The sequence below is a fragment of the Colletes latitarsis genome, chromosome 4, assembly GCF_051014445.1.
Source record: "Colletes latitarsis isolate SP2378_abdomen chromosome 4, iyColLati1, whole genome shotgun sequence".
Taxonomy (NCBI): Eukaryota; Metazoa; Arthropoda; class Insecta; order Hymenoptera; family Colletidae; genus Colletes; species Colletes latitarsis.
The window spans coordinates 23,419,771-23,431,393 of NC_135137.1; the positions used below are offsets into that span (position 1 = coordinate 23,419,771).

Below are 11,623 nucleotides of genomic sequence, written 5' to 3' on the forward strand. Positions count from 1 at the left end.
GAGAGGGAGTGGTGCCGACCCAGGAACGTGCGCACGGAGTGACCCGACGGTGACCGGAGGTAAGCGGACGCAGCGGACGTGTGGGGGGCTCAGACATGGGCCGGAGCGGAATCCCGATGCAATCGTGGAGCGTCCAGGGAGAGGGCGCGGACCCACCCGGAGCGAGCGGACGCCAATTGCTGCCCCCCGCCGACGCGGCGGCGCCGAGGAAGCGTCCGAAAGGGCGCGAATCGTCGCGGCTGCGGAGGCGGTGGGGACAGCGGAGGGCTTAGAGGCCCTTGCCGCCCTTGTGGCGGACTTCTTTGGTTCGAGGCGTTCCGCTCGTGGAAGGGGGGGTGCCGCAAGGGCCACTGGGGGGGGGAGGAGGAAGGCCGGATGCGGCGGAGAGTTTGAGGGTGCGTCCCCGAGGGGATGCCAGTTGCAACGGAGCGACCGGGGCTCCTTCCACACGGACGGAACACGTCCGGGAAGCCACGCGAATACAGCGTCTGTTCCGAACGAACCGCAAGCGGGCAGTGCAGGAGGTGCTAGCCGAGCAATCTCCGCACTGCCAAGTGCCCAAGGACATTGTCCAAGGGCACTTTAGTTCTATATATGCGGCTCGGGACCGTTCGGAACACTTCCCGGCGCTCCACCACGACCAGCCGGATGAAGGAACCAATGAGGCACTGGAGAGGCCCTTCGGGTCGGCCGAGGTGTTCAACCGCCTCCGGAGGATGAAAAAATCATCCCCCGGACCGGATGGAATCACCTACGCCGACCTGAGGGGGGCCGATCCGGGAGCCGAGGTCCTGACGGCGGCATACAATGCGTGCCGTCGGGTGGAGTTGATTCCCTCCCTGTGGAAGGAGTCAAATACCATCTTGATTTACAAGAAAGGTGAGAGGGATGACCTCAGCAACTGGCGTCCCATCGCCATGGGCGACGTAATCCCCAAGCTCTTCGCGGCCGTGATGGCCGACCGCCTTACCCGCTGGGCCGTCCAAAATCGACGGCTCTCCCCGGCACAAAAGGGCTTTCTGCCGTATGAGGGGTGCCTTGAGCACAACTTCGTGCTGCGGGAGGCCCTTATCGACACGAAGCGACGGCGGAGGGAGGTGGTGGTTGCGTGGCTGGACCTTTCCAATGCTTTTGGTTCGGTCCCCCACGCCGCCATCTTAAACGCGCTGGCCGGTGCCGGTACCCCCCACGCGATCGTCAACCTCGTCCAGTGTCTATACACCGATTGCACGACGAGGGTCCGTACTGCCGAAGGATTCACTGATAGGATCCCCATGCAGTCGGGAGTAAGACAGGGCTGCCCCTTGAGCCCTATACTCTTTAACCTGGCAATCGAACCCGTGGTTCGACAAGCCGCGGAGTCGAGGGCCGGGTACGAGATGGCGGGCTTTAAGGTAGCAGCCCTAGCTTACGCGGATGATATCGCATTGATCGCGACGTCCCCCGAGGGCATGAGAGGGCTACTGGGTGCAGCAGAGGCCACGGCGCGGAGTCTGGGCCTCGCGTTCAATCCGGGGAAGTGCGCGACGCTGCACGTCCTTGGAAGCGGCGCGGTGGCCCGGACCGAGTTTGGCCTCAACGAGGGACCCGTTCCAGCGCTCGGAGACGGAGACGCCTATGAGCACCTGGGCATTCCCACCGGGGTTCGGATCGACCAGACGCCCTACTCCACGATCCGGGATGTGCTGAGGGACCTGGGGGCGGTGGATCGCTCCCTGCTAGCTCCGTGGCAGAAGGTGGAAACCTTAAGATCGGTTATAATTCCACGGGTGGATTTCCTGCTACGGGGCGCCAGCGTGAGGAAGTCGGCAGTGGCGGAGGTAGACAAGGCTGTTAGGCGCGTGGTCAAGGGATGGCTCAATTTGCCACAGCGGGCCAGTGCGGAGGTAGTTTACATCCCCCCTTCGTGGGGAGGATGCGGACTCCTCCCGCTGGCTGACCTGGCTGATGTGACGACCGTGGCCCATGCGTTCAGGCTTCTGAACGCACGGGACCCGGTCGTTGCATCACTGGCAAGGGCATCCCTTGATACAGCGTCGCGGGACAAGCTGCGTCGGCCTCCGACAGAGGGGGACCTCGCGGAGTACCTGTCGGGTCGTTTGACCGGGGACTTCGCGTGGCCAACCAGCGGATGTGCCTCATTCTGGTCGCGGGTGCGGTCCGCCGCGCTCAGGTCTGCGGCGCGTTTCGGTTTTCGGTGGAAGTGGGACGATGGTCGGGCCGAGCTCTCGGTGGAGATCGCCTCGCGGGGCGAACCGGTCGTGGTGTCACCAGGGGCGAAGGCGGAGATAATCCGCCGGATGAGGGCGGCAGTGGCTGAGCACTACAGAATGACACTGGTCCGGAAACCTGACCAGGGGAAGGTTTTCGGCGTGACCTCCCGCCATGCGGTAAGCAATCACTTCATGCGTGGGGGGTCATTTACTCGCTTCGCCGACTGGCGCTTTATCCATCGCGCGCGCCTTGATGTCCTCCCACTCAATGGAGCAATCCGTTGGGGGGAGGGCGATAAACGATGTCGGCGATGCGGGTTTAAGCTCGAGAGCCTTCCTCACGTGCTCGGGCACTGCGGCGTTCACTCGGCGGCTCGCCAGCTCCGACACCACGGCTTGGTTCGCAGGCTTGCGAGGGCGACCCGTCTTCCGGGCGACCTCAGGGTTGACCGACGTGTCCCGGGTGTCCCCGACGAACTGGCGGCCTTGCGTCCCGACATAGTCGTGACGCACGAGCCGTCACGGACCGTCCACCTGGTCGATGTGGCCGTGCCATTTGAAAACACCTTCATGGCCTTCGAAGATGCCAAGGCGGAGAAACTGCGAAAATACGCGCCTATAGCGTGTGCTCTCCGCCGGCGCGGCTACACCGTCCACGTGGACGCGTTCATCGTCGGGGCCCTGGGCGCCTGGCACCCGGACAACGAGTCCCTCCTGAAAACGCTGCGCGTCTCACGGTTCTACGCGAGGACCATGAGACGGCTCATGGTATCAGAGACCATAGCCTGGTCCAGGGACATTTACGTGGAACACGTCTCTGGGATCCGGCAGTACCCCGCTCCGACCGCGGCGCCCGAAGCTGACGAGAACGCGGTGGCGTTAAGAGGATTGACTAGCGAGCAAGAGGACCGTGGGGGACGAGGGGCCGGAAATAATAGCACCAGCGGACTGCCCCGAGCTCGAGAGGACGAGTAGTGGGCGTCCTAGACGGCAATCTGCAGCATGCACTTCTAGAGGCGATACTCTTCTTTGTTGTGTCGCTATTTATATTCTAGTCAAGCCACCCTATACATGGCACTCGACTTGACCATATAATACCTAATCTTAGATTACTGTATGCTATTTTACTTTATTTTACTTTGCTTTATGTTATATAACAACTCCTCGTCTGTTTATAACTCCTTTCTTTCTGTCTTTTTGCGGCCCTATACACCGTCGAATTGTTATACTCCGTTATATTTTGTTTATGTTACTGTTATCTATATTTATTTATTTCTTTTAGCTATCTAGTCACGTCAACTTATACAACGTTAAAATTCGTATGAGGATCTGATAAGGAGGAAACTAAAGTGGATTACCCTACACACATATCATATGGACGCCCAGTGCGATATTAAATGTGAAAGTACTATGACGACAAGGGCGCAGGGGGACTGTCCCTGCGCACTTTGAAATTATAATAATTAGCCACGCGACCTGTAAAAACATATGTATACTCTGTACCTGATCCCCGGGGCTTCGCCCCGGGGAAACATTTATTGAAATAAAACTGCTTTTATCTGTTCTTATCAGCTTAATATCTGATACACTCCCCATCGGGGAGTCAGAATATTAATCTGATTTTTGGAAATTGACGGAGCAGTTGGAGCTTGCTCCACCTCTGTCGCGAGTCAGCCTGGCATTGCAGTGCCGCCAGGATTGGCTCAATAACTACACGAAAATCAGATTTTAAGTATTTTATTTATTTATTTATTTATTGATCTTTTAACTTTTGACTTTTGACTTTTAACTTTTAACTTTTAACTTTTAACTTTTAACTTTTATTCTGACTTTCTATATACACTTTGACTCTTCCTTCTGCTCTCTCTCTGTTTTTCGTTTTATTTTCTAAGTTTTAGGCATGGCCGAAGGATCCGGATGCGTCGCCCGAGGAAACGAGGTAATCGTTAAGTTCCCGTTCCCGGACCAATTCAACTGTCCCTACTGCCATCGAGGGACTACGGCGCTGCAAAGAGGAGCGGCGGTGTACCGGCGGCACGAGGATTTAGGTAAACACCTTAAAATTCACCATTCTGGTATTACGCGTAGGTTTGTATGCGGTGACTGCGGCTTCACCGACAACAGTGCTTATGCACTGAAGAAGGTGAAGCAGCATCACGCTGCAAGCCACGCGAATGGTGCGCCGAATCCTCCTGCCGCTGGTGCACCATCGGCCGCCCCGGGCGACGCATCTGCATCCCCGGCCAGCGGACCCGCGGGGGGGGGGGGACGGTCTCCCTCCGCGTGGGCGCGAGAAGCGAGGCCCCGCGATCCGCCGAAACGGATCGATCGACCACGCGAGGAGGCGAGCCGCCATGCGCGAGAAGAAACGTGCCAGCGGTGGCGGCGTCGACCTCCCGCGGTAACTCAAAGTCCTCCGCCCCCACAACGACGACGGCGAGGACAACGACAGGGCGGAGGACAACGGCGGCGACGGTGGCGGGAAAGAAGCCCGCCACCGCCACACTGAAGAACTTTGTTACCGTCGCCGCCAGACGCAGTGGGTCGCAGCCCGAGCCCGCAACGGCTGCACCGAGGGGGTGCAGCAGAAGGGTGACTCCGACCACCACCTTCGCGGAGGACACCCGGGGGCCACCGGCCGCCACCACCGGGGTAACGACGACAGCCACGGCGAGGGAAACGAAGAGGACAACGCCCAAGACGCCCTCGCCGGCCGGACCGACGACAGTGGGGGGGACCACCACCACCCAGCCGCCCCCCCCCCCCGCCGGACAACTAACCCAGACCAACTCCGGCAATCTGTCGTCGGCCGGTAGGATTGCCCCGGTGGTCGTAACATCCACGGCGGCCACGACGACGACGACGACGACGATCACGACGACCACGACGACGACCTCGGTGGCCCGGGGGTCAATACCCGCACCGGTCGTGACACCACCGCCCACCCGGGGCCCAACTCCATCACCGAGGGGGACAGCCGGCGGCAATTCCACCTCGCCGCCGGCACTCGCGCCCAGGACGAGGGCGCGAGCCAGGAGAGCCGCCACCGAGCCCCCCCAGCAGACCCCGGGTACATTACGGCGCAGTAGGAGGACCCGCGGCACCCCCCAGGCGGTGGAACCAGTCGCGGCCGGGAGGAGGACGCCGCCGACGACTTCTCCGGCGGCGCTAGGATGCCCCACCCCAAGGAGAGGAAGAAGCGCCCGGGCCGTGTCCCTCCCGCCCGGGAGGGGGACGAAAGGGGGCAACACCATCGCCCCCACATCCCCAGGGGTGGGGACGACAAGAAGAGGGAGAAGGAGGAGACTCCCAGCCATCGAGGAGTCGTCGTCAGGAGAGGAGGCAACGACAGCGGCCCCGTCGTCGTCGCCACCGAATGAAGATTGGATAGTGGCGGCCCCCAGAAGAGGAAGGAAGAGGGCTGGGCTGCAGACCCCCGTGCCGGGGGAGCAGGATGCAACGGAGGAAGGAGTAATGCCCCCCGGCAGCGCGGGAATGGTCGGTCCCTCCGTGGAGGCGGAACGGGGCCGAAATACGGACCAGGGCCCAACTAGTAATAAGGGTAACAATTATAATACTGATTTTAACAACAGGACTAAAGATTTTAGCAGTATAAAAAGGTACTGTGACAGGGCCACGAGCCCTATTGTTAGAATAGGGAGGTTTCAAATATTGAACGCCTCGTCTAACGGAGGTCCGGATCACGAGGGAAAGGACGTTGGAAATGTAGTAATTGCACGTTAGTTTATTTTTCGCTTCGTCGAATTTTCGACGAAGCCGTTTATTTAGCACTTTTTCTTTCAGGACGAACACAAACACAAACTCTTAATTCTAACCGCCTGGACGTCTGGCCGGCGTCTAGCCAGAAAAAGCCCCGCCGATGGGCCGTCTCCTTTTCGGCGGTTCGCGTCGCTCTATCCTGAAACAAAAGAGACGAGACTATGCGTAAATATCGAGTAACGTGAGTCACGTTGTCCGTCTCGCTCTAAGGTTCACGCGCTCTTGGTTGTGCGTGTCGCACTCACGAGCGGGGAACTCGGCCGCCGCGTTACGCAGCTAAGCTAGTGGACTGTATGTGAGAACGTTTCCTTTAAATCAGGAAACGTTTGATTGCAGATTTGGGGGACGAGAATCGATCTCGATTTTTCCCGACTGCTAATTTCGACTGTCGCCGGAGAGGTTAACAGAGGGAGGTTACAAGGCTCCAACTATTTACCTGCTCCTCGGCCGTTTATCGTCCTCGTAATGCGTACGGGCACTGTGTGGTGCAGCACCTTTACAGCGCATGCAGCGACTTATAATTATAGTGCGTACACCACGGCGCTATACTGAGCGGTTCTACGCACAGGGCCCGTACACACTGGCGATGATTGAACAGCGCTCTAGCTGGTCGCCGGATGCCGGAACTCAAGTATTGTCCCGAACACCGACTGGAGGACGGTAATACCACCCAGGGTATGCACGCCACGAAGGCCCCTAAGGGTGGGTTTGCACCGTTCGACAGTCGAGAGGTTCGAGATTCAAATTCGAAACCTCGGACACGACCTCTGATGGCAGCGATACGTGTCTGATGTCAGACTGATGTGGACTATAGCCACCGCTGAATGGGAATTTCGGATTATAATTCACGAAATTCTACAGTCGCTTTGATCTGGTCGAAACCCGACCTGATCTATATCGAATTACAACGAGTTGCGAAAGGAATCACGGGAAGAGATTGATTCACAATCCGTCCTCGTATTCGATTCCTTTCCTCGTTTACGATTTTTTAATTTAAATTGTGAACGGGTTACGGAAGGAGTCACGGTAAAAGATTGTTTTTACAATCCGTTCTCGTATCGAGTCCTTCCTATTCCACGTTCAGAATTTATTCGAAAAGTTCGAGTGACTCGTAACTATTCGAGAACTATGGAATGCCCGAGGAGCGGGGTCGTATGCCCATGTGCTCCCTGCCAGTTCCAGATTAAGAGTGACGGACGAGCACGGACAGTCAAAATGTTCGCTCGAAGGGTGAAACCTCCGTAGAGCGGCGCTGTGAACGTTTTTTGAGTCCGTCTTTGTCTAATACAAAATTGTCGTACCTTCTCTAGACACGCGCGTCGAAACTTTCGTTTCGAAATTGAGCGTTACGTGATCGATCGCGTGAGGTCTCGAAAAAAACCCGAGAGCGGCTGTTTTTCTATCCCGTACTGTTTTCGCGTAGCGGACACGACGACCGAGGTACCTCTGGTCTTACGTACGCCGAAAAAACAATACCGGGTGACGAATTATATTTTACTCGAAAATACGTCGAATTAACGCGATATTTAAACACCCATAAATTTTAATAGCAATTTTATTTCGGACGACCAGCAAGGGATGTTAAACCGTAATATAACCGACGCGAGCCGGGGCAGTCCGACTAATGCCCCCGGGTCAAACCGGGGCTCTGTTTGTAGAAGGACTGCGGCCCCGAGTGGTGCAACCCCTGCGGTCTGTAGAGGGAACGCCGCCGTGGACCGGAGGCAGACGGCGACGAGGGGGAGAGGGAGTGGTGCCGACCCAGGAACGTGCGCACGGAGTGACCCGACGGTGACCGGAGGTAAGCGGACGCAGCGGACGTGTGGGGGGCTCAGACATGGGCCGGAGCGGAATCCCGATGCAATCGTGGAGCGTCCAGGGAGAGGGCGCGGACCCACCCGGAGCGAGCGGACGCCAATTGCTGCCCCCCGCCGACGCGGCGGCGCCGAGGAAGCGTCCGAAAGAGCGCGAATCGTCGCGGCTGCAGGTGGCGGTGGAGACAGCGGAGGGCTTAGAGGCCCTTGCCGCCCTTGTGGCGGACTTCTTTGGTTCGAGGCGTTCCGCTCGTGGAAGGGGGGGTGCCGCAAGGGCCACTGGGGGGGGGAGGAGGAAGGCCGGATGCGGCGGAGAGTTTGAGGGTGCGTCCCCGAGGGGATGCCAGTTGCAACGGAGCGACCGGGGCTCCTTCCACACGGACGGAACACGTCCGGGAAGCCACGCGAATACAGCGTCTGTTCCGAACGAACCGCAAGCGGGCAGTGCAGGAGGTGCTAGCCGAGCAATCTCCGCACTGCCAAGTGCCCAAGGACATTGTCCAAGGGCACTTTAGTTCTATATATGCGGCTCGGGACCGTTCGGAACACTTCCCGGCGCTCCACCACGACCAGCCGGATGAAGGAACCAATGAGGCACTGGAGAGGCCCTTCGGGTCGGCCGAGGTGTTCAACCGCCTCCGGAGGATGAAAAAATCATCCCCCGGACCGGATGGAATCACCTACGCCAACCTGAGGGGGGCCGATCCGGGAGCCGAGGTCCTGACGGCGGCATACAATGCGTGCCGTCGGGTGGAGTTGATTCCCTCCCTGTGGAAGGAGTCAAATACCATCTTGATTTACAAGAAAGGTGAGAGGGATGACCTCAGCAACTGGCGTCCCATCGCGATGGGCGACGAAATCCCCAAGCTCTTCGCGGCCGTGATGGCCGACCGCCTTACCCGCTGGGCCGTCCAAAATCGACGGCTCTCCCCGGCACAAAAGGGCTTTCTGCCGTATGAGGGGTGCCTTGAGCACAACTTCGTGCTGCGGGAGGCCCTTATCGACGCGAAGCGACGGCGGAGGGAGGTGGTGGTTGCGTGGCTGGACCTTTCCAATGCTTTTGGTTCAGTCCCCCACGCCGCCATCTTAAACGCGCTGGCCGGTGCCGGTGCCCCCCACGCGATCGTCAACCTCGTCCGGTGTCTATACACCGATTGCACGACGAGGGTCCGTACTGCCGAAGGATTCACTGATAGGATCCCCATGCAGTCGGGAGTAAGACAGGGCTGCCCCTTGAGCCCTATACTCTTTAACCTGGCAATCAAACCCGTGATTCGACAAGCCGCGGAGTCGAGGGCCGGGTATGAGATGGCGGGCTTTAAGGTAGCAGCCCTAGCTTACGCGGATGATATCGCATTGATCGCGACGTCCCCCGAGGGCATGAGAGGGCTACTGGGAGCAGCAGAGGCCACGGCGCGGAGTCTGGGCCTCGCGTTCAATCCGGGGAAGTGCGCGACGCTGCACGTCCTTGGAAGCGGCGCGGTGGCCCGGACCGAGTTTGGCCTCAACGAGGGACTCGTTCCAGCGCTCGGAGACGGAGACGCCTATGAGCACCTGGGCATTCCCACCGGGGTTCGGATCGACCAGACGCCCTACTCCACGATCCGGGATGTGCTGAGGGACCTGGGGGCGGTGGATCGCTCCCTGATAGCTCCGTGGCAGAAGGTGGAAACCTTAAGATCGGTTATAATTCCACGGGTGGATTTCCTGCTACGGGGCGCCAGCGTGGGGAAGTCGGCACTGGCGGAGGTAGACAAGACTGTTAGGCGCGTGGTCAAGGGATGGCTCAATTTGCCACAGCGGGCCAGTGCGGAGGTAGTTTACATCCCCCCTTCGTGGGGGGGATGCGGACTCCTCCCGCTGGCTGACCTGGCTGATGTGACGACCGTGGCCCATGCGTTCAGGCTTCTGAACGCACGGGACCCGGTCGTTGCATCACTGGCAAGGGCATCCCTTGATACAGCGGCGCGGGACAAGCTGCGTCGGCCTCCGACAGAGGGGGACCTCGCGGAGTACCTGTCGGGTCGTTTGACCGGGGACTTCGCGTGGCCAACCAGCGGATGTGCCTCATTCTGGTCGCGGGTGCGGTCCGCCGCGCTCAGGTCTGCGGCGCGTTTCGGTTTTCGGTGGAAGTGGGACGATGGTCGGGCCGAGCTCTCGGTGGAGATCGCCTCGCGGGGCGAACCGGTCGTGGTGTCACCAGGAGCGAAGGCGGAGATAATCCGCCGGATGAGGGCGGCAGTGGCTGAGCACTACAGAATGACACTGGTCCGGAAACCTGACCAGGGGAAGGTTTTCGGCGTGACCTCCCGCCATGCGGTGAGCAATCACTTCATGCGTGGGGGGTCATTTACTCGCTTCGCCGACTGGCGCTTTATTCATCGCGCGCGCCTTGATGTCCTCCCACTCAATGGAGCAATCCGTTGGGGGGAGGGCGATAAACGATGTCGGCGGTGCGGGTTTAAGCTCGAGAGCTTTCCTCACGTGCTCGGGCACTGCGGCCGTTCACTCGGCGGCTCGCCAGCTCCGGCACCACGGCTTGGTCCGCAGGCTCGCGAGGGCGACCCGTCTTCCGGGCGACCTCCGGGTTGACCGACGTGTCCCGGGTGTCCCCGACGAACTGGCGGCCTTGCGTCCTGACATAGTCGTGACGCACGAGCCGTCACGGACCGTCCACCTGGTCGATGTGGCCGTGCCATTTGAAAACACCTTCATGGCCTTCGAAGACGCCAAGGCGGAGAAACTGCGAAAATACGCGCCTATAGCGTGTGCTCTCCGCCGGCGCGGCTACACCGTCCACGTGGACGCGTTCATCGTCGGGGCCCTGGGCGCCTGGCACCCGGACAACGAGTCCCTCCTGAAAACGCTGCGCGTCTCACGGTTCTACGCGAGGACCATGAGACGGCTATGGTTACAGAGACCATAGCCTGGTCCAGGGACATTTACGTGGAACACGTCTTTGGGATCCGGCAGTACCCCGCTCCGACCGCGGCGCCCGAAGCTGACGAGAACGCGGTGGCGTCAAGAAGATTGACTAGCGTGCAAGAGGACCGTGGAGGTCAAGGGGCCGGAAATAATAGCACCAGCGGACTGCCCCGAGCTCGAGAAGACGAGTAGTGAGCGTTCCATCTGGCCACTAGCAGCACAAATTTTTTTATATGCTACGCTCTTCTATCTTTTTTACCTTTTTTTTATCTAATTTTATCCTACCGGTATGCTAGTCCGGATTCGATCTCGTTATTCTTTATTCTAGTCCATTTTATGCTATTTCATTCTATATTTATACTTCTTTCTTTTCTCTTCTTTTCTTTGTTCTGCTCACTGATACTTCTTTTCGTTCCTTTTGCGGCCCTATACACCGTCAAATTGCTGTACTCTTTTATATTGTTATTTCTGTTCCTTGTTGTTACTTATTTATTTATTTATTTATCTGTTATTTATGTGAATATATACGGTTAAAATCCATATGATGACCCGACAAGGAAGGAGCCATAACGGACTACTACATACACGCATCAGTTGGACGCCCAGTGCGATAATTAAATGTGAAAGTGCTACGACGATAAGGGCGCAAGGGGACTGTCCCTGCGCCCTTTAAAATTATATTAATTTTGTCATATGACCGATATATATGTATACTCTGTACCTGACCCCGGGGCTCCGCCCCGGGGAAACATTTATTGAAATAAAACTGCTTTTATCTGTTCTTATCAGTTGAATCTGATTTTTGGAAATTGACGAAGCAGTTAGAGCTTGCTCCACCTCTGTCGCGAATCAGCCTAGCATTGCAGTGCCGCCAGGATTGGCTCAACAACT

The 11,623-nt window shown here is 58.2% G+C and overlaps 2 pseudogenes; both read left to right on the top strand.

The window, feature by feature from the left end:
- The first annotated feature begins 3,744 nt into the window (after positions 1–3,744).
- Positions 3,745–3,925, top strand: LOC143341562 (U2 spliceosomal RNA; annotated as a pseudogene).
- Positions 3,926–11,504: 7,579 nt separating this feature from the next.
- LOC143341495 (U2 spliceosomal RNA) lies at positions 11,505–11,623 on the top strand (annotated as a pseudogene).